Below are 21,080 nucleotides of genomic sequence, written 5' to 3' on the forward strand. Positions count from 1 at the left end.
TACATTGAGAAGGAAAAACAGCAGCCTGCCAGAAAGCATTTCTCTCCTAAAGTGCAGGCACAAGTCACATGACCAGGGGCAGCTGGGAAATTGACAAAATGTCTAGCCCCATGTCAGATTTCAAAACTGAATATAAAAAAAATCTGTTTGCTCTTTTGAAAAATGGATTTCAGTGCAGAATTCTGCTGGAGTAGCACTATTAACTAGTGCGTTTTGAAAAAAACATGTTTTCCGATGACAGGATCCCTTTAAGTCTACTAGAAAATCATTTAAACATTAAACAAACCCAATAGGCTGATTTTGCTTCCAATAAGTATTAATTATATCAAGTACAAGCTGCTGTTTTATTATTACACAGAAAAAGGAAATAACTTTTAAAAAAACTGGATTATTTGGATCAAATGGAGTTTATGGGAGACGGCCTTTCCGTAATTCAGAGCTTTCTATATAACGAGTTTCCGGATAACGGATTCCATACCTGTATATAGTGTAAATAAACTTTATACAGAATAGAAAAGAATTTGGAAATATATCAAATGGTGGCAGGTCTCCTTTTATATAGTCTTAGCCCCAGTGTATTCAGAGAACTTTAGTCAGTACAGAGAAATAACTTGGGACAGAAAACCCTACACATGGAAACATAAATCACGCCAAATAGTTCATGTATAAGTGCATACAAGCATGGTCACTGTTTAATGAAGCTCTTTAGGTAAATATAACATGTACTTTTAGGCTAGGGCCACATCATTAAGTTGACTAATTTGGGAGTCAGCGCAGGGATGGAACTACTGGGGGTACAATTGCACCAGGGTCCGTACCCCCTCAGGGCACATCGAGCAGGCGCAAAGCCCTAAAAAAAATGGAGGGGGGTGGGAGGCCCGGATGCATGGCCTGCACCCTGGCCCGGGAACTACTTGTTCCGTTCTGTCAGCAGAAAGCTCATGTCACCCCCATGTGCAGCCGCAGGGCCACCATCAGGGGGGGCACAAGACCCCAAGTCATGAAAACAGACAAAATTGAAGTCCTGAAGCGACGAAGACCCAAAGTCACAAAAACAGCTGAAATTGAAGTTCTGAAGCCACGAGTTCAAGTCTACTGAACTTTTATGGTGGGCCCTGGCACCAATGTTTTTTTTTTTTAACTTATAGGGGGGCACTGGTCACCAATTTTTTTTTTAATTTGTAAGGGGGGCCTGACCACCAATTTTATAAAAAAAAACTTTTATGAGGGGCCCTGGCTGCACAGGTTTTTTTTTCTTATAAGGGGGCCCTGACCATTAATAGCTTTTTATAACTTGTGTGTGTGGGGGTTACCTTTTTTAGCACTGATGTCTGTGTGGTCTTTTAACTGTGGTGTGGAGTGGGTGGGATATGGGGTGGGACTTGGGGCCAGGGTGGACGGGGCCCCCGAAAGTTTTGTTGTACGGGGCCCTGTGATTTCTGATGGTGGCCCTATGCAGCCCCCTAGCAAAAGCAGCACTGCATACTGGAGGGGCAGGAGTACCCCTGGAATCCCTCTACCCTGTACATCATTAAATAAGTGCAGGTAATTAGCATCAGACAATGCTCTACATCTATAAGAGAACCCAGAGGCACTTGCTATGACCTCTGAAGTGGGCAATTTTGCACCTCTTAGCACTCCAGCCCTCTGTCCATAGCAAATGAGCCCTTTTATGCAGAAAATAAGCAATGGGTCATTATTTTTGCTAAGAGCTGCTGAAAAATGACAGATAATGTAAGGAAAAAGGGGCAATTTTCTTTACAGTTACTGTGCTGCATTCATCTGAACATCCCCCAAAACTAGAAATAAATGGTTAGAGAAACGTTTACATGCTATTGGAAGCTATTCAGCTCAATGCAGCTGTTGAGTTTAATTTCCCTTAACAATCCACCAGCCATCAATCAGTAAATAACGGATCATTATCCAGTCCATTTGCCCTGTTTGTACAGTTCAGGGAACTCGCTCAGTCCCATCCATATACAAGGCTCCTGGCTGTTAGCAGAATTAGGCAACAGAAGGATGGAATTAGCGAGTTTCCCCAATAACTGGGTATTTCACTTAGCATCTTGTGTTGGTAATGGTGATGTGCGATCAGAAAAGGACATTATGGTCCGTCACATGGGTCAGCTCAAATACCATTATCTGAAGTATTTAAAGGCAAAGAAGATGGGTGGCCAAGAAAAGAGGCAGCCTGCAGAGGATCAGCTATGCAGTTGGTCTATTTTACCTATTTTACCAGTTGTAAATCTGTGATCTGCAAAGCCCTATTTCCGGCTACAATGTACTAAGTGATTTAGATTCTTTATCCAATTACTGACATCATGCCAACTGAACTAATGTCAGAAGCACATTGAAAGGAGAACTAAACCTTAAAAATGTATAATGACATATTTTATATAGTGAACTTATTGCACGAGGCTAAAGTTTGAGCTTGTCAATAGCAGCAATGATCCAGGACTTCAAACTTGTCACAGGGGGTCACCATCTTGGAAAGTGTCTGTGACACTCACATGCTCAGTGGGCTCTGATTGGCTGTTGAGAAGCTAAGCTTAGGGCTCGTCACTAATTATCCAGCAGAAAATGAGCTTCCCCTGTAATATAAGCTGATGCTACAGGTTTGCTGATTATTCAATTCTGATGCTAATTGCACTGGTTTCTGTGCTGCCATGTAGTAATTATGTGTATTAAAGAGGAAGTCAAATCTAATCTGTGCTGTTACTGACATTAAGGAGAGAGAACAGTTTCTACTCCAGTCAGAACACTGCCAGATGCTGAAGACACACAGTGTAATTGAGGCTCTGTTGTTACTGACACTGAAAGGATAAAAGAGTCTCTCCTCCAATCAGAGTGCTGCCAGAAGCTTAAAACACAATTTAAATCAGGTTCTGTGCTGTTACTGGTATTAAGTAGATAAAAGAGTTTCTCCTCCTATCAGAGCAATGCCCGGCGCCTAAGACGACACAATGTAATTCAGACTCTGTGTTGTTACCGACACTGAGCTGATAAAAGAGTTTCTCCTTCAATGACAACACTGTCAGAAGCGCAATAAAAACAACGCCATGTGAGTCAGTACTGTTACTGACACTGAGCTGATAGAAGAGTCCTCTAGAGTAGTGATTTTACAACCAGTGGCTCGTGAGCAACATGTTCCTCACCAGTCCCTCGGATGTTGCTCCCAGTGGCCTCAAAGCAGGAGCTTATTTTTGAATTCCAGGCTTGGAGGCAAGTTTTGGTTGTATAAAAACCATGTGTACTGCCAAACAGTCTCCTGTAGGCTGCCTGTGCATATAGGGCTACTGAATAACCAAGCAAAGCACTTATTTGCCACCCAGGAACTTTTTCACGCTTATGTTGCTCCCCAGCTCTTTTTATATTTCAGTGTGACTCATGGGTAAAAATGGCTGGGGACCACTGTCAATCACATTTAATGAATCAATATGAGATTAGGTTCAGTAAAAATTTGCATTTGGTTTTTATTTTTTATTTTTTGTTTTTTTTGGAGTTATTTACCTTTTTTATTCAACAGCTTTCCAGTTTGCAATTTCAGCCATCTGGTTGCTAGGGTCCAAATTACTAGGGATGCACAAAATCCAGGATTCGGTTCGGGATTCGGCCAGGATTTGGCCTTTTTCAACAGAATTCGGCCGAATCCTTCTGCCCGGCCGAACCGAATCCTAATTTGCATATGCAAATGAGGGGTGGGGAGATATCGCATGACTTTTCGTCACAAAACAAGGAAGTAAAACATTTTTCCCCCTTCCCACCCCTAAATTGCATATGCAAATTAGGTTTCGGATTCGGTTCGGTATTTGGCCGAATCTTTCAGAAAGGATTCGAGGGTTCGGCCGAATCCAAATAGTGGATTCGGTGCATCCCTACAAATTCCCCTAGCAACTACGCACTGATTTGAATAAGACACTGGGATATGAATAGGAGAGGCCTGCATAGAAAGAGGAGTAATAAAAAGCAGCAATAACAATAAATGTGTAGCCTTACAGAACAGTGACCCTTCAAAGACTATGAAAAAGAAAAATGAAGACCAATTGAAAAGTTGCTCAGAATGAGCCATTCTATAAAATACTAAACGTTAAATTAAAGGTGAACCACCTCTTTAAAATATCTGTGGATAAATACACATCTTCTATTTGCTTCATTCTATTCCCAATCACCCAACTGAACTGTGCAGCGTCTGTTATCTGCAGGGCTCCCAATGATCCGTTCTAATTCATTTCCAAAGATAAAGACGATTAATCTGACGGAATGTGTTGAGTACAATAAACACAACTACAATGTATGTCAGAGAAAGTGCCTGAGGGGGGTCTCCGCTAGCCAAACCTGGTTTATGTTAAAGGCAACAGATTGCATTATACACGTGATTAATTGGCAGCAGGACAATGCTTTGTTATGGCAACTGATAAATAATAAAGTTTTCAGAAGAGACAAATGAATCCCAGAGCACAACACCGAGCTTTCCCCCTTTTCCATGTGTAACGGCCAAAGAATGAATTGCATTTGTGGGACCATCTGCTGCCTCCCCTGGAACCAGATCTGATAGAGACAAGTCGCATTGTTCTGGCTATTATCTTGTAGATGGAAAAATACTGTAAAATATGGAAATGCCAAATCTTTGAGATTCCTTAAAAAGGGCACTTGGACTTCATAGTAAGAAAATGACTCAATAGAAATGAATTTGTATCTCTGTAACCTGGCAAAGTCCAGTAACAACTCATAGCAACAAGTTAGCTTGTAACCGGCCTGATGGTGGGTATATGATTTAAGTGCTGGAGGAACCTCTAAAAATCATGGGGTGAACTCAAAAGGGTCTTCAAGACATTGCCCTAAGGATTGAACCCTAGAACTATGAGGAGGGGAGTTTAACAGCAAATTATCTGTACTTTACTTTAAAAACAACTTCATTTGATGCCTCTCCAATTTGCCTCAGAGGGGGGAAAAATTCCTTCCTGACTCCAAGATGCAATCGGACCAGTCCCTGGATCAACTTGTACTATGAGCTATTTTCCAATACAGGGTTATAAGAGATAACTCAGAGTAGTTGATCCATCTTGGAGTCAGGAAGGAATTTTTCTCTAAGGCAAATTGGAGAGGCTTTCAAGGAGAAGTCAACCCTTTAAGAGAAAACCCCGTACCCCCACCCCACGGAGACCCCCCCTCCCTCCTCCCCCCAGCCTAACTGCCCCTCTGGGGGAAATGCCCCATACTTTATACTTACCCCTCGGCACCGATTGTGGTATTGGACTTCCGCGCAGCCATCTTCCGGGTGTCGTGTCTTCTTCCAGCGCTTCGGCAATTTTCGTGAGTTTCGGCGCATTCGCAGTTGTCACAAATCTGCAAATTGCTCTAACTGCGCATGCGCCAACATTCCGATCTCCCACTCAGCTTGCCGAAGACCCAGAAGATGGCTGCATAGAACTCCAATGCCACAATCTGTGCCAAGGGGTAAGGATAAAGTATGGGGCATTTCCTGGGGGGGGTGGGCAGTTAGCCTGGGGGGAGGAGGGAGGGGGTCTCCGTGGGGTGGGGTACGGGTTTTTTCTTAAAGGGTTGACTTCTCCTTTAAATGGGATTTTTGCCTTCCTCTGGATCAACTGGCAGTTAGGCAGGTTATAAACAGACTTAAGGTTAAACTTGATAGACGTGTGTCTTTTTTCAACCTAACTTACTATGTTACTGTATTATGCTATACTAAAATATGAGCAATTTAAAGTAGAACAAAATAATTTATAAAAAATTAATACCCCTGGAGACTCCTTCCTGAACCGCACCACTTACCTGTTCCATAAAAAAAGCACCGTGGGGTTGGTGGGCACCATCTTGAACCCCTTTATCTTCCCTTCGTTCCAGGTTCATGGACAGTTGAACTGACCTGGATGTGCATTTTCCATGTCAGCAATCACTTGGAATGGAAGATTAATCCATCTGTGCTAAGCTGCTATTTTTGAAACAGGTATGGCAAACGGGGCAGTGGTGAGGATTGAGAAGGGGGGAGGTCTCTCCAGCGGTACTAACATATAAAATACATTTGGTTCACCTTTAACAGCAGATGAAGCTGTGAAATATTCCTCTTTTTGAATTAAATCTACTGACCCTAAAGTCTTGGCACAATTTGTTAAGAGTATTTTGGTTCTTCAGTCTGCTCGTATACAACCAATTAAATGGTATTAGAATCTCAGCCATGGGGAAGGGGGTCCTCCAGTGGTTTAAGACGATAACTTCAAATAATGTCTGTTATTATTTACAGCTACTTGAAGGCTGAGCTCTGACCCAAAGACACTAGACACTTTATGGAGAATGGAGACTGAAAGGGTTGTTCCCCCTTGGAGTTAACTTTCATTATGATGTAGACGTGATATTCTACAACAATATGCAATTGGTTTTCATTTTTTATTATTTGTGGTTTTTGAATTATTTAGTTTTTTATTCAGCAGCTCTCCAGTTTGCAATTTCAGCCATCTGGTTGCTAGGATCCAAACTATGAATAAGAGACTGGAATATAAATAGGAGAGGCCTGAATAGAAAGATGAGTAATAAAAAGTAGCCATAACAATACATTTGTAGCCTTACAGGCTGACCCCCATTTAAAAGTTAGAAAGAGTCCGAAAAAGAAGGCAAATAATTAGTGATGTGCTGACTTATTTGGCAGACATGGATTTATGGCCGAAAATTTGCTGCAACAAAAAAATTGTGGCACGCTTAAAAATTGCTGCGCGTCAAAATTATTCTGACTGCCATTGACTTTAATGCATTTGGACAAAATAGTCGCGTGTATGAAAATTGCAAAATTGTTTGAATTAGCCACTCTAAAACCTCTTTAAGCCCAGCCCCATAACTCTAAAAAAAATGTCCCTTTAATTTCCTCATCATGAAAATGCCCAAGAAATCTTTCTAAGCAACCCCCAGCAAAGGGATTAGATTCTGCATAAATATCAGCACCTCGTGGCTCTAAAGTTGGCCACAGACTCAAAGATCCGATCGTAGGAATCAACGTACGATCGGACTTCCCCATCTCCCGACCTGCCACTAACCATTCAGATCAAATAAAGTAGTAAAAGAACAGATCAGCCGATGTTCTGCCCCTGACAGCAATCGTACGATATCTATGTCCGACAAAGCTGGTGACCGTCTTCCTCTGAAAATCGTATGATCGGCGATACACGCAGAGATATTATCGGCAGCCGACAGAAATCTTTTAACCTGTCCGATCGACCAAACGACCGATCTCCACCAGACGAAAAATGTCGGGACTCTCCACACACGGTCCGAAAATTGTACGAATCCTCGATTCGTACGATCAGATCTTTGCGTCTATGGCCAGCTTAATTGGGGAATAATGATTTTTAACATCCTTCAAAATTCTAAGCAGCTCGTTGTACTGATTAAAATGTATCTTATCACCACTAGGTGGCAGTATTATTTTAGCTACAGCCAAGAAAATACATGTTTCATGTTTTGAACCTGAAGGTTTACATTGTCCATTCCAATTAATAAAATAACATTATTACTATAATTATATATATAAACAAACTTATGGCAGTGCTTGCCTTAGAAAAAACTATGGTTGGTGCACAGCCTTACATATATAAAATATTTTTTTAAACAAGAAAAGGGGCCACTCAATTTTTTATACAGCAAAAAAGTATATTCAGTTCATCAAAGCACAATATACAGCAACCTGAATAGAACTGGGTTGACAGAATTGTGAGTGATCTACAGGTATGGGACTTGTTATCCAGAATGCTCATAAGGGATCTTTCCATAATTTGGATCTTCATACCTTAAGTCTACTAGAAAATCATGTAAACATTAAATAAACCCAATAGGCTGGTTTTGCTTCCAATAAGGATTAATTATATTTTAGTTGGAATCAAGTACAAGCTACTGTTTTATTATTATAGAGAAAAAGGAAATCATTTTAAAAATCTGGATTATTTGGATAAAATGGAGTCTATGGGAGACATCCTTTCTGTTATTTGGAGCATTGTGGAAAACGGAAAGACCAGGGTGTGATTCCCATTAAATAGAAGACAGGGTTCGAATCCCATTAAAGGAGAACATAACCCTATAAATGAATGTGGCTAAAAATGCCATATTTTATATAGTGAACTTATTGCACAAAGCTAAAGTTTCAGCTTGTCAATAGCAGCAATGATCCAGGACTTCAAACTTGTCACAGGGGGTCACCATCTTGGAAAGTGTCTGTGACACTCACATGCTCAGTGGGCTCTGAGCAGCTTTTGCGAAGCTAAGCTTAGGGGTCGTTGCAAATTATCAACCTGGTTTTATTCAATTCATTGCATGGTTGCTAGGGTAATTTGGACCCTAGCAACCAGATTGCTGAAATTACAAACTGGAGAGCTGATGAATAAAAAGCTAAATAAGTCAAAAACTACAAATAATAAAAAATGAAAACCTTTTGCAAATTGTCTCAGAATGTCACTCTCTTCATCATACTAGGGGCATGTTATCAGGAATGTTGGCCTGGAACATAGTATTTGTACCTGGATAGAGAACTGGCTAAAAGATAGACTACAAAGAGTGGTGGTAAATGGAACATTTTCTAATTGGACCAGTGTTGTTAGTGGAGTACCGCAGGGCTCTGTACTAGGTCCCTTGCTTTTCAACTTGTTTATTAATGACCTGGAGGTGGGCATTGAAAGTACTGTTTCTATTTTTGCAGATGATACTAAATTGTGCAGAACTATAGGTTCCATGCAGGATGCTGTCACTTTGCACAGTGATTTGTCTAAGTTGGGAAACTGGGCAGCAAACTGGAAAATGAGGTTCTGGCAGTGTGTTGGGAGTTTCCTTAAATGAGAAGGATCTTGGGGTTTTTGTAGATAACAAGTTGTCTAATTCTGGGCAGTGCCATTCTGTGACTACTAAAGCAAATAAAGTTCTGTCTTGTATAAAAAAGGGCATTAACTCAAGGGATGAAAACATAATTCTGCCTCTTTATAGGTCCCTGGTGAGGCCTCATCTGGAGTATGCAGTGCAGTTTTGGACTCCAGTCCTTAAGAGGGATATAAATGAGCTGGAGAGAGTGCAGAGACTAAGTGCAACTAAACTGGTTAGAGGGAGGGAAGACTTAAATTATGAGGGGAGACTGTCAAGGTTGGGGTTGTTTTCTCTGGAAAAAAGGCGCTTGCGAGGGGACATGATTAGACTTTACAAGTACATTAGAGGACATTATAGACAAATAGCAGGGGACCTTTTTACCCATAAAGTGGATCACCGTACCAGAGGCCTCCCCTTTAGACTAGAAGAAAAGAACTTTCATTTGAAGCAACGTAGGGGGTTCTTCACAGTCAGGACAGTGAGGTTGGGGAATGCACTGCCGGGTGATGTTGTGATGCTGATTCAGTTAATGACTATAAGAGGGACTTGGATGATTTCTTGGACAGACATAATATCAAAGGCTATTGTGATACTAAGCTCTATAGTTAGTATAGGTATGGGTATATAGAATTTAGTTAAAAGTAGGGATGGGTGTATGTATGGGGCTGGGTTTTCATTTGGAGGGGTTGAACTTGATGGACTTTGTCTTTTTTCAACCCAATTTAACTATGTAACTATGTAAATGTTTACTAACATTGGAGATAAATATCTGGAGCGATTGCTGGAGAAGTTGCCCATGGCAACCAAACAGCCACCAACAAGTTAATAAACAAAAGCAACGATCTTATTGTTGCTATAGGCAACAGCTCCAGAAATATCTCCAGATATTTATCTCCAATGTTAGTAAACATGCCCTTAACCCTTTCGCTGCCAGCCAATTTGGCCAAGTTGGAACTTCTATTGCCAGACCGTTTTTGAACATTTTTTGCTCTTTCACTTTAGGGGACTTTCCTGGGGGGGTCTTTTAGTTTACCCATGAAAACAAGATATTGTTTTTTTCAGGACAACCTAAGCTTTCAAAATATGCTAGAATTTAGTTGTCATTCCAGTCCTGTAAAAAGATATGGGCTTCTAAGTGTATAAAAAAACCAAAAAAAAACAGTTTCACATGATACAAACGCATATATCAGAAGCATAATTTATTTTATGCATGAGAACATGGCAGATTTGGAAAGTTCTGTGTCTCCCGAACAAACCAATACCAAATATATATAATTTTATGGAGATTTCTCACTTCGATAGTTGAAAACTCTGAAGCAGTAAACTACCAAATTTCCAAAGCACCGCTCCACAAAACAGCATACATCTGATTTCAAGGCCAAACATTCCACTTACAGTAGGTTTACCCTAAAAAACTACCCCTCATTGGAAAGAACAGATTCCAACGAGTTCAAAATGGGTAAATATATATTTGTACTCCAAACTACCAAGTTGCAATTCTTTCCTAAAGTTAGCAGTTTTTATAAAAATGTGTTACATTTTTGAAAAAATGACCTCAAAGTGTCCAGTCTACAGCATTGTATCTCCCACATATCATTATATACCAAGATACAACACCCCAAATATGAAAGCCCAGGGTCCGCTGAACAGTTTGATGCCCAATATGCATAGGTGCACCTAAATATGTGGAGTATAGGGGCCCCAGAACGAAGACACCCCATATGAGTTATCAGTTCTGGAATTCCAGATACTGCAAAATCCGCACATTTACATCATTTTTCAAGGGGCAAAAGTACAAAAAATGTATGTTCACCCCAGAAAACCATATGTTTTTGGAAAGTACACATTCTGACGAATCTAATATGGGTATGCACGTCTTTCTACTCCAAAGTACCAAGCCGCAAAGCTTTCCTACATTTGGCAATTTTTATGACATTACAGAAAATCACCTCAATATTGCAACTCTGAAGCATCGTATCTCCCACATATCATTACATACCAAGATAAAACTCCCTAAACATGAAAGCCCAGGGTCCGCTGAACAGTTTGATGCCCAATATGCATAGGTGCACCTAAGTATGTGGAGTATAGGGGCCCCAGAACGAAGACACCCCATACGAGTTATCAGTTCTGGAATTCCAGATACTGCAAAATAAGCACATTTACAGCATTTTTCAAGGGGCAAAAGTACAAAAATGTATGTTCACCCCAGAAAACCATATGTTTTTGGAAAGTACACATTCTGACGAATCTAATATGGGTATGCACGTCTTTCTACTCCAAAGTACCAAGCCGCAAAGCTTTCCTACATTTGGCAATTTTTATGACATTACAGAAAATCACCTCAATATTGCAACTCTGAAGCATCGTATCTCCCACATATCATTACATACCAAGATAAAACTCCCTAAACATGAAAGCCCAGGGTCCGCTGAACAGTTTGATGCCCAATATGCATAGGTGCACCTAAGTATGTGGAGTATAGGGGCCCCAGAACGAAGACACCCCATACGAGTTATCAGTTCTGGAATTCCAGATACTGCAAAATAAGCACATTTACAGCATTTTCAAGGGGCAAAAGTACAAAAATGTATGTTCACCCCAGAAAACCATATGTTTTGGAAAGTACACATTCTGACGAATCTAATATGGGTATGCACGTCTTTCTACTCCAAAGTACCAAGCCGCAAAGCTTTCCTACATTTGGCAATTTTATGACATTACAGAAAATCACCTCAATATTGCAACTCTGAAGCATCGTATCTCCCACATATCATTACATACCAAGATAAAACTCCCTAAACATGAAAGCCCAGGGTCCGCTGAACAGTTTGATGCCCAATATGCATAGGTGCACCTAAGTATGTGGAGTATAGGGGCCCCAGAACGAAGACACCCCATACGAGTTATCAGTTCTGGAATTCCAGATACTGCAAAATAAGCACATTTACAGCATTTTTCAAGGGGCAAAAGTACAAAAATGTATGTTCACCCCAGAAAACCATATGTTTTTGGAAAGTACACATTCTCACGAATCTAATATGGGTATGCACGTCTTTCTACTCCAAAGTACCAATCCACAAAGCTTTCCTACATTTCGAAATTTTTATGACATTGCCGAAAATCACATCAATATTGCAACTCTGAAGCATCGTATCTCCCACATATCATTATATACCAAGATAAAACTCCCTAAACATGAAAGCCCAGGGTCCGCTGAACAGTTTGATGCCCAATATGCATAGGTGCACCTAAGTATGTGGAGTATAGGGGCCCCAGAACGAAGACACCCCATACGAGTTATCAGTTCTGGAATTCCAGATACTGCAAAATAAGCACATTTACAGCATTTTTCAAGGGGCAAAAGTACAAAAATGTATGTTCACCCCAGAAAACCATATGTTTTTGGAAAGTACACATTCCGACGAATCTAATATGGGTATGCACATCTTTCTACTCCAAAGTACCAAGCCGTAAAGCTTTCCTACATTTGGCAATTTTTATGACATTACAGAAAATCACCTCAATATTGCAACCCTGAAGCATCGTATCTCACACATATCATTATATACCAAGATAAACCTCCCTAAACATGAAAGCCCAGGGTCCGCTGAACAGTTTGATGCCCAATATGCATAGGTGCACCTAAGTATGTGGCGTATAGGGGCCCCAGAACGAAGACACCCCATACGAGTTATCAGTTCTGGAATTCCAGATACTGCAAAATCACCACATTTACAGCATTTTTCAAGGGGCAAAAGTACAAAAATGTATGTTCACCCCAGAAAACCATATGTTTTTGGAAAGTACACATTCTGACGAATCTAATATGGGTATGCACGTCTTTCTACTCCAAAGTACCAAGCCGTAAAGCTTCCTACATTTGGCAATTTTTATGACATTACAGAAAATCACCTCAATATTGCAACTCTGAAGCATCGTATCTCCCACATATCATTATTATACCAAGAAAAAGCACCCTAAATATGAAAGCCAAGGGTCTGCTGAACAATTTGATGCCCAATATGCATAGGTACACATAAGTATATGGCATATAGGGGCCATAGAACGAAGACAGTTCTGTAATTCCAAATACTGCAAAATCAGCACATTTACAGCATTTTTCAAGGGGCAAAAGTACAAAAATTTATGTTCACCCCAGAAAACCATATGTTTTTGGAAAGTACACATTCTGACAAATCTAAAATGGGTAGGCACGATTTTCTACTCCAAAGTACCAAGCCGCAAAGCTTTCCTACATTTCGCAATTTTTATGACATATACAAAAATCTCCTCAATACTCCAACTCTAAAGCATTGTATCTCCTACATATCAATATATAGCAATATAAAACTCCCTAAACATGAAAGTCTGGGGTACGCTGAACAGTTTGATACCCAATATGCATAGGTACCCCTAAGTATGTGGCGTATAGGGGCCCCAGAAAGAAGACACCCCATACGAGTTCTGTAATTCCAGATACTGCATAACCAGCACATATACAGCATTTTGCAACAGGCAAAGGTACAAAAAACTAGGTTCACCCCAGAAAACCATATATTTTTGGAAAGTACACCTTCTGCCGAATAAAAATTTGCTAAAACTGTCTTTCTACTCCAAACGTACATACTGCAAAGCAACGCTAAAGGCAGTGGTTTTTATGATATTTCTGAAAATCTCCTAGAAATATTGCAGTTGGTCGCATTTATCTCACCCAATTTCTTATATACAATTAGAAAACACCATAAATATTGACGCTAAGGGTCTACTGAACAGTTTGATGCCCAATATGCATAAATATACCAAAGCAGGTGGGCACGTGCGGACCCCAAATGAAAATCGTGCTTAAGAATTTCCTCGCTGTCAATTCGCCTTCTGTGAAGATAGCACTCTGACTCCATATAATGTGCCGTAAGACCCCCTAACAGTACGAAGACCCCCCAAAACCATATATTTTTGGAAAGTACACCTTGTGCCGAATAAAAATTTGCTAAAACTATCTTTCTGCTCCAAATGTACATACTGCAAAGCAACGCTAAAGGCAGTGGTTTATATGATATTTCTGAAAATCACCAAAAAATATTGCAGTTGGTCGCATTTACCTCACCCAATTTCTTAGATACAATTAGAAAACACCCTAAATATTGACTCCAAGGGTCTACTGAACAGTTTGATGCCCAATATGCATAGATATACCAAAGCAGGTGGGCACGTGCGGACCCCAAATGAAAATAGTGCTTAAGAATTTTCTCGGCTGTCAATTCGCCTTCTGTGAAGATAGCACTCTGACTCCATGTAATGTGCCGTAAGACCCCCTAACAGTACGAAGACCCCCCAAAACCATATATTTTTGGAAAGTACACATTCTGCTAAATAAAAATTTGCTATAATTGTCTTTCTACTCCAAACTTACATACTACAATACTATGCTAAAGGCAGCGGTTTTTATGACATTTCTGAAAATCGCCTAAAAATATTGCAGTTGGTCACATTTATCTCACCCAATTTCTTACATACAATTAGAAAACACCATAAATATTGACACCAAGGGTCTACTGAACAGTTTGATGCCCAATATGCATAGATATACCAAAGCAGGTGGGCACGTGCGGACCCCAAATGAAAATAGTGCTTAAGAATTTTCTCGGCTGTCAATTCGCCTTCTGTGAAGATAGCACTCTGACTCCATGTAATGTGCCGTAAGACCCCCTAACAGTACGAAGACCCCCCAAAACCATATATTTTTGGAAAGTACACATTCTGCTAAATAAAAATTTGCTATAATTGTCTTTCTACTCCAAACTTACATACTGCAATACTATGCTAAAGGCAGCGGTTTTTATGACATTTCTGAAAATCGCCTAAAAATATTGCAGTTGGTCGCATTTATCTCACCCAATTTCTTACATACAATTAGGAAAACACCATAAATATTGACACTAAGGGTCTACTGAACAGTTTGATGCCCAATATGCATAGATAAACCAAAGCAGGTGGGCACGTGCGGACCCCAAATAAAAACAGTGCATAAGAATTTTCTCAGCCGTCAATTCGCCTCCTGTGAACATAGCACTCTGACTGAATATAATGTGCCGTAAGACCCCCTAACAGTACAAAGACCCCCCAAAACCATATATTTTTGGAAAGTACACATTCTGACGAACACAGAGTTGCTAAAAATATGTTTCTATCCCAAATTATCAAAGTGTAAATGAGGCTAAAACATTACATAAGGAAAAACAATGCAAGCATAAAACTGCAATAAAATCACAAAAAAGCAAATACAATTAGGAAAAATCAACGAAATAACAAAATAACTGATCCGACAGCGTGGTTAGAGGTCAGAATGCTTGATCCAGTAGTCATGCTGTGAAATCTAAAGTTTTTAGGGAAATAACATAAGGGAAACTTAGAAAATGAACTAAAAAAACAAAAAAAAAACCCCTATAAGTGTGTGTTTGTGTATGCATGGATGTACAGCTCTAAAAGTGTATAAATATTTGCATATATGTATTTGAGTATGTAATATATGTGCAAAAGTTTGAAAAATCAAAAAAATCAGAAAATCAAAAAAAAAAAAAAAACTACTTTTACTAGTATGTGTACTGTGTATATGTAAATGCCTGTAAATGCCTGTAAATACCTGTAAATACCTGTAAATAAGTAAAATAAGGGGCACTTACCAAATCTAGATGAAGAGGAGTCCTTTTCAGTGCTTTTCAGTTGAAACACGCTGAGTCACAGCACCAGGAAGTGCGTGGGCGGAGCAGGAACATGTGCTGTGCTGATGCTTGGGACATGGAAGCTGCTGAATCGGTTGCTGCTGTTGCTGCGTCTCTCTGCGACTCTGGAGTGGAGGATCGCCGATCTTTTTCAGGTAAGCTCGTTGCCTAGGGGGTTCTGCTGCTAGCTGCTCCTCTCTGCACGCTGATTTTGCAGTGTGTGCAGAGAGAGAGCTGTTTTAGTAAAGAACGTAGCTCCTACGTTCTTGGCACTTAAAGCCTTTTTTCAAAGAACGTAGGAGCTACGTTCTTGGCAGTTAAAGGGTTAAGGGCCTTATTTATCAAAATCTGAATTTTTCTGATTATTTTAATTAAAAAAGTCTGTCCAAACTAGAATCCACAATTGGACCTTAGTTATTATAAGAAAAAAGTCAAGTGACATTCCGAATTGTACCATTTTTCCCGAATCGGACGATTTTTTCGGGCTTTTTCCCGAAAAGCCAGAATTCTTCAGATTTCAGAAAATCCGACTATTTCGGGTTAATTCCAGTGCAAGACCACAGAAACTTCCAAATAGGATCGGGACTTCTCCCATTGACTCATATACAACCTCGGCATGTTTGAGATGGAGTGTCTTCGGATTTGGACTTTTTTCTCCCTCGGGGTATAATAAATATCGAAAAATGTTAAGGTTTTTTTTCCCACTAAAAATTTGGATTTTGTAGTAAAAAAAGACTCATATTTTTGGAGTTTTTGGCATTCAGACTTTAATAAATAACCCCTTTGACTTTCCCATGTGGAATTATATATGTAATGGTGACGACCCAGATAGTCAAGTCATCTCAACATAAATCCTCTATTTACCTACGGAATGCCAAGTTTCCAGTATCAAAACATTCTTTGGATATGGGTCATAAAGAAGACCAATGGAAATGATGGGTTTGGAAGGAATTCCAACCCTCAAATATGGAGGGAATCAGGGGCTTAGTTCAGAGAGAGGTTTGGTGGATACATAAAGTACAATCATAAGCACCAGAAGGATTAAACAGAGATTATGACCTGTATCTGTTTCTATGCATAGTGTGATTAGTTTTACAGCGCTCTGTGTTCACGTTTAAGATCTTAATCAAGCAACAGGGAGCTTGATGACAGAATATGGTGTAACATAGCGTTTATGTGTGTTGCTAAGATACCATGATGTCACTTCCTGCTGGAGACATGCATATCTATGTTGTTATAGAAAGCAGTTCTTTGTTTTACTGCCCCAATATATCTATTATAATTTTAACAAGGGGTAATCCAGGGATAAACACAGTGCCGTAACTAGATATTACTGGACCCCACAGCAAATTATTTTTCAGGCCCCCAAAATGTCTAGAGGTTGACCTGTTTTACCAATATTTATTGAAACTGTATATGAATTAGGGCCTCATGGGGCCCCGCAGGGTGTGCTTCATCTGTAGTTACACCCCTGGATAAACCAATGAATAAAGCAGACATTGTGTAATCTGCGTGATTGTGGGGTTCTAGTCCGATAAAGCAGCTCATGCCTCTAGGTTGTATTAGTTAGAGTTAACGTAGATTTGTTGTACAAGTTTCCAGGCCATGAAGGAGACCCTCCAACTGTTGGGGGGCCCAGGAGGTACACGGGGCCCAGTGGGGCACTGACACTAAGCAGTTTCAATATATGTACATGAAAAATCTCTTATACCCCAAGTTTAGAGGGGCTCTAGAATGATTTTGCTTTGGGACCCAGTAACATTTAGTTCCCCCACAGATTCCAGGACTGCCAAGGTAACCACAGAACTGTACAAGTTCTAGAACTAAAAGTTGATTCCCTTAAAGATTTATTAGTACGTGACTCATGGCTTTGCATAAGGAATCTTTTGGATTCATCCTTGAGTAGAAACATTATGACTCAGAATATTATGTGCTGGAAAGAGTAAGAAGGTATCCCCCGGGAGAGTCATTAGTCATGCACTTGTTTAGCCATTCACAGGGAAAGAGATTAGTCATACACAGCACAAGGTACGTTTGGTTCCAAGGCCAGATATATCAGACTCCGGTGACAGCAAGAAACAGAGACTAGAGAACTCTGGGCACAGAGCAGTATAAATTGATTGTGAACTGTCATACAAAAAGCCAGGGTTTGACTCCCATTACATAGAATACAGGGTTTGATTCCCATTAAAGGAGAACAAAACCTAAAAAAGAATATGGCTAAAAATGCCATATTTTATATACTAAATGTATTGAACCAAAGTGTAAAGTTTCAGCTTCTCAATAGCAGCAACGAACCAAAACCACAAAGGTTCACCATCTAGGAAAGTGTGTGCGACATTCACATGCTCAGTGGGCTCTGAGCAGCTGTTGAGAAGCTAAGCTTAGGGCTCGTCACTAATTATCCAGCAGAAAATGAGCTTCCCCTGTAATATAAGCTGATGCTACAGGTTTGCCGATTATTAAATTCTGATGCTAATTGCACTGGTTTCTGTGCTGCCATGTAGTGATTATCTGTATTAATTACTAATTAGACTTATATTGTGACATTTCTATTCTATGTGTACTGTATATTGTGAGTGGGTCCCTAAGCTCAGTAAGTGACAGCAGCACAGAGCATGTGCAGTGAATCAGCAGAAAAGAAGATGGGGAGCTACTGGGGCATCTTTGGAGACACAGATCTTTACTGCTAAAGGTCTGTGGTTGCCTTGGGCTGGTACAGAAGCACAAAACATAATGTACAACATTTCTAGCTACTTCTTTAGTTATTAGTTCCCTTAAATGGAAGCACAGGTCTGCTTCTCATTACATGGAAGCCAGGGAGACCAGGGTGTGATTACTATTACATGGAAGTCAGGGTTTGATTCCCACTACATGGAGGCCAGGATTTGCCTCCTATTTTACATGGAGACCAGGGTTTGCTTCCTATTACATGGAAGTCAAGGTTCACTTCCCATGACATTAAAGATAGGGTTCGGGGGGCGTGGCCTGACGCTAGATGTGAGCAGACGTGTCGCGAGTTGCTCCTCTCTCTGGGCCCGCATAATTCTGATCTGAACTTATCCTAATCCTTCCAAAACGGCTTCAGACGAATCGGACTGGTTGCAGTTACCCCAGAGGATACTAATGGGGCAGAACCGAGCCCAGAAAAGGGCCTCAGGGACAGCCAGTAAGCTTGAAAAATTTGCCCGTGGGGACAGGCAAGATGGCGCCCATGCCTCGACAAGGAGCCCTCCCTCCTCTCCCACGCTGCAGCCTGCGGCTGAACCTACGCTACAGGAGATATTACAAGAGATAAGGGAGTCCAAAGATGCATGCACTACCCTCATAAATGCTAAAACAGACGAAATAAAGCTGGACCTCTCGATAATAAAGCAGGACCTGCAGAAGGTTAGAGAGAGAACGGCGGCTGTGGAGCAGCGGGTGAGCACCCTAGAGGATGCATGTGCACCGATGCCGGAGCGCATAACTGAGGCACACCGACTGGCGACCAACAGCATCGCAAAAATCGATGACCTCGAGAATAGGCTCCGTCGCAACAACCTCCGCTTTGTTGGCTTCCCCGAGAAAGTTGAAGCGGATAAGCCAGAGAGCTTCATCGAGGAATGGCTGCGGGAGAAATTCGACAGTGCTAACCTCTCCACTACATTCGCAATAGAGAGGGCCCACAGGATCCCGACGCGGCCTGGACCACCTGGAGCCCCACCGCGGCCACTGATAGCCCGTTTGCTCAACTCACGCGACAGAGACGCCATTCTTGCGATGGCGCGAAAACAAGACGCCCTGTCCTTCCAAGCGGCTTCGATCTCTATCTATGCTGATTATTCCGCTGAAGTCCAGCGCCAACGCGCCAAGTTCCTTGAGGTTAAGCGGCGGATGAGAGCCGCAAAAATGATCTATGCTATGCTATACCCGGCTCGCTTGAGGATCATACAAAACGGGGCCTCGTACTTCTTCACGGTACCGCAAGAGGCGAGTAACTGGCTGGATGCCCAAAATGTTCCGGCTCTGTAAGCTGAGGATGCCTGAATGCTTCTGGACGGTAAAGGTAACCAACTACGGCTGCTGGACTGTCTTCTTTTTTTCTCTTTGCAAGTTGATACGTTTTCTCATTGCCATGTATCTGACAATCACTGAAATTGGAGGCCACCGTACTATAACAAGGATGTTTAGTATCCGTCCATGGCATTCAGTGCTGTCCGGGTGGAAGGGGCAATATCCTCTGGGCTGGAGAGAGGAGGCGACCTGAACTGAGCTGGACTATGTGTTTTCCAACAGCTCACGGCCTGTGTATAAGGTCAGGTGTCTCGGCCACCACCGTGCACACTATGTTTTTTTCAGGGATTAATTCTGCCCCCAGTTGGGGATGGGGTAGAAAGGGTGGGGTGGCGAGATGGGGAAGGTTTGGTACTGTTATTTGTGTTCTACTAAGGTTAATGCTCAAGCTGAATTCAGTTAGGATGTCCACTGTATATGCATGCAACTGCTACACCAAAGCAGAGGGTAAATGGATACCAAACTAGTTAGTTGGAATGTCAGAGGTCTTAATTGCCCTATAAAAAGGAGGCTGGTACTTGATCACCTCAAGCAGAATCAGGTTAAAATTGCATTTCTCCAAGAAACCCACCTAACGGGGGGAAAGGTCCTGGCCCTTAAAAAACCTTGGGTGGGCTGGGCCTACCACTCCACCTACTCCAACTACTCCGCTGGTGTGGCACTGTTAATACACAAAACTGTGCCATTTGTGCTGCATGAGCTTAAAACAGATGTTAAGGGTAGATACGTATTTGTTCACTGCCATTATTAGTAATAAGGAACTTATCCTAGCCAGCATATACATCCCCCCCTCCATTTGATAGGGAATCCCTATTGGCCCTGGCCCAGTTCATGGCACTATACCCCCATGCCAACACAATCGCCATGGGTGACTTTAACACTTTACTCGATGCTGACCTAGACAAAATGGTGAAGCCAGGTCAAATTGCACCATACAAAAAGAGGGACTTACAACTCCTCCTAGATGAGCTGGGCCTGGTGGAGAGCTGGAGATATATGCACCCAGGCATCAGGCAATATTCTTGCTTCTCATATTCCCACTCCTCCCTATCTAGAATTGATTTTGCCAATGCTGGCTAGTCCCCTGTTGCCGCTTATCAAGGAAGTGCGTTACCTCCCCAGGGGGATCTCTGACCACTCACCATTAGAGCTGAGGATCCAGATCCAAACCTCGAGCCAGCCCCCCAGGTGGTCCTTGAACCCGGTTTGGCTAAACATCTTAGATAATGAAAATACGCTGGAAGCCACAATACAAGAATTCTTTACTATCAATGTAGGGTCCGCTGATCCTCTGGTAGTGTGGGATGCCTTTAAGGCTTATCTCCGGGGACAGCTAGGGGCAGAAATTGCTGCATTTTAAAAGACAAAGTTTTGTGAGGCAAAATAGTTTGGAGAGCGAAGTAGTTGCAGCGGAACAGCTGGCGACTCTACAGCCTGTTGCGGAAAACC

The 21,080-nt window shown here is 41.4% G+C and overlaps 1 protein-coding gene across 4 annotated transcripts in view; it reads right to left on the reverse strand.

Annotated features, from left to right (window-relative positions):
• Positions 1–21,080, reverse strand: part of me3.L (malic enzyme 3, NADP(+)-dependent, mitochondrial L homeolog) — a 127,354-nt gene that overhangs the window by 15,179 nt on the left and 91,095 nt on the right.

This window comes from Xenopus laevis, chromosome 2L, assembly GCF_017654675.1.
Source record: "Xenopus laevis strain J_2021 chromosome 2L, Xenopus_laevis_v10.1, whole genome shotgun sequence".
NCBI classification, from domain to species: Eukaryota; Metazoa; Chordata; class Amphibia; order Anura; family Pipidae; genus Xenopus; species Xenopus laevis.